Source organism: Echinops telfairi, unplaced genomic scaffold, assembly GCF_000313985.2.
Source record: "Echinops telfairi isolate 266 unplaced genomic scaffold, ASM31398v2 ScPeMD7_70;HRSCAF=299, whole genome shotgun sequence".
Taxonomy (NCBI): domain Eukaryota; kingdom Metazoa; phylum Chordata; class Mammalia; order Afrosoricida; family Tenrecidae; genus Echinops; species Echinops telfairi.
Window position 1 is genome coordinate 21583209 of NW_022103968.1, and position 3057 is coordinate 21586265.

Consider the following 3057-nt stretch of genomic DNA (forward strand, 5'->3'; position numbering starts at 1 on the left):
GTAACCAGGTGGCATGAATGTCAGGAGGGGGAGGCCTAACCAGTGTGATTGACAACGGAGCAGGACCTGGCACACACAGCTTTGATTGGCAATGCAAAGGAGATTGATGCGCATCTGTTGGCAATGGCAAGCCAACAGTTTTAAGTGACAAGAGATGATATGGTTTATGCTTTGAAAAGCCACATTTGTTTCTGTGTAAGGTAAAGTGTCTGGATTTTAAAAATCATAGATACCAATCAGGCTATGTCTCCCCAAAGTTCTAATTTTTTATTGGTCTATGTAACTGAAGCCTTGGTGGTGCCATGGAATAGGCGTTGGGCAGGCAGCTAAGCAAAGGTCTATGATGTTAGTTATGTCATAATTAGTTGGCATCTAGTTAACACTAACTCAATGGGAACCTTACTGTAATTATGCTATTGATATGGTTGGGTTCTGTCCAGGCAATTTTGACTCTTAGCAATCCTGTGTCCCAGTAGAACTTCTTTCCACCCCCTCCCCCCAGTAGAATTTCTTTATAGGGTTTTCTTGCCTGTAATATTTGAGGCAGGTTAGCAAGGCTAAATTTTCACATTTTCTATTAAAATTACTGTGGGTGGTGGCGGCTGTTTGTTGAGTCAAGTATGACTCATGGGAACTTCATGTCTGCAGAGTGGAACTACCAAACCCAAATCCAAATTGAACCCAACCATGCAAAAAGCAACCAAGTCAATTTCAACTTATTGAAACCCAATATAGGGTTCCCAAGGCTTTGTACATCTTTATGGGAGTAGACACCCTCATTGGTCTCCCAAGAGACTGGTGGGTTTGAATGACCCATCTTGCTCTTAATGCTTACCAGACAGTGGGTAGAATTTCATCCAATAGCATTTTTTTAAGGCTGTGGGTGTAGTGAATTACGGAGTCCTGGTAGTGTAGTGGTAATGCTTTGGGCTGCTAACCACAAGGTCAGCAATTCAAAACCACCAGCTGCAGCATGGGAGAAAGATGAGGCTTTCTATATCCATAGAGTTACTGTGTGGGTGTGGTGAATTGCATGTTGAGCTACTAACTACAAAGTCGGCAGTCTGAACTCACTGGCCACTCCACAGGTGGAAGATGAGGTTTTCTGTTCCCATAAAGATCTACAGCCTTGAAAACCCACAGGGGAAGTTTTACTCTGTCTTTGAGGGTCAGTACAAGTCAGAATTAACTCAATAGCAGTGAGTCTGGAACTCTTGGAAGCAAATTGCAAGGCTTACTTACTAGGTGTCTCTGGGTTGACTTAATCATTAATCCTTTGGTTAGGAGTCTAGTAAATAACCATTTTTTTTCACATCTTGGAATCTATATTAAAATGAAATACATCAAAAGAGACTATTATTTGATTTCTGCATAAACAACAGCTATTGATCCCTCACTTTAGAAATGACTGTTCTAGAGGCAGGATGGAATAAAACAATTGAGAATTAGCAAAAACAATAATAAGACTATTGTCCAGGTGGGAACAATGTTTGCCTAGACTAGGGTGGTAGCAGTGGAACAGTGTATTTAAAAGTTAAAACATTTTAAGAGGCAGTTTTCCCAAGAGTCCTTATAGGAATCGCAGATCTTTACTCAACTGACCCTTGACTTCATTATGCCCCTTTGAAAAGGCTGATTCTTATTAAGAACAGTTGTTGACTTCCTTCGTAGATTGTTGGACTTTAAACACCCTGAAATAGACTAGTCTATATGCATCCATGATTAGCCTTTTTCTTGAAGACTTCCAGGAAAATGGCGTGGGCATTATTGGTACTTTCCCTTCTACTTTGTTGGTAGAATTAAGTGAAGAAGAGCGCTATTGGACTTAATGTGAAAAAGAATACTTGGAGCCAACCTCATCCACATCTGTTTTACCACTTTCTTAATCAGAAACCAAAATGCAGACATTGACAAATGCCCAATCTCTCTGAATTCCCAGGCAAGGGGCTGCAAATGCCTCTACACTGTAGGATGGATTGAGAGAGGTGTCTCTGGAAAGATGAGACTTGTAAACTCTGTGTTGAGCAAACAAACAAACAAACAAACAAACAAATAAATACCCATACAATTTTTCTCCTGGTAGAGCTTTATTTTGAAACCTATTAACAAACCCAAATAGCTGACATTTCAGTAGGGCAATGCTAGATCAAAGCCAGAAAATTCCATTTCATCAAGTTATTCTTCTGTATTTTGCTTTCTCTGGTGGCTTACAAGCTGAGCTGCTACCTTGGAGGACAGTAATTCAAACTCACCTGCTGATCTTACCGAGAAAGAGGAGGCTTTCTGCTTCTTCAAAGATCCAGTTTCAGAAACCCACAAAGGGGCAGTTCTACTTCACACTGCAGGGTTGCTACGAGTCAAAATCGACTCAATGGCAGTGAGTGAGTTTTTTCCAGTCCTAACTTCAGAGAGTGACTTGTCTGGGTCTTGGTTACTTCCTCTGGTTTTCCTCTGTGGGAGGAATTCCCAGACACTATCCCAACTGGACAGGAGGTTAGCAGGGCATAAAAAGAAGGCATTCAGTAAAGGATGCTGCAAAGCTTCGAATACCTTTCTGAAGAGGAAACAGGCTGCCCAAGGGCTTCGACAAAGGGCCTTTGTGATTTGGGGAGGCTGGAAGACTTTGGGGCTCTCCTCTCTTTGTCTGGTGGTGGTAACTTGTCCCACCCAGAGTACCTCTTTCCTAAGAAGGGTGCAGGCCTGGACAGCCCAGGTGCTTTCCGAAGAAGAACCTACCTTTATTAATCACAAAGAGGACCCTCCTTGGTGCCTCTAGGATTTCAAGCTTCTTGATGGGACACCCCAGCATCCTAGCACTGGCACATTTCTTAGACTTCATGGTGATTTGGATAGCCTTTTTATAGCACCCCCCTGGCCTGGAATGATATCAGAGAGGCAGGCTTCTTCTCAGTCAGCATCAGGAAGGGTTTCATTTCTACAGGACAAATACCCGAGCCGAAGGCACTTCAAGATATTTCAGACACGGGAAGCGCATTGTCTTCTTGAAAAAGGCTTGGGTTTTGAGAAATTCTTTATAATTTTCAAAGCCCATTCGCC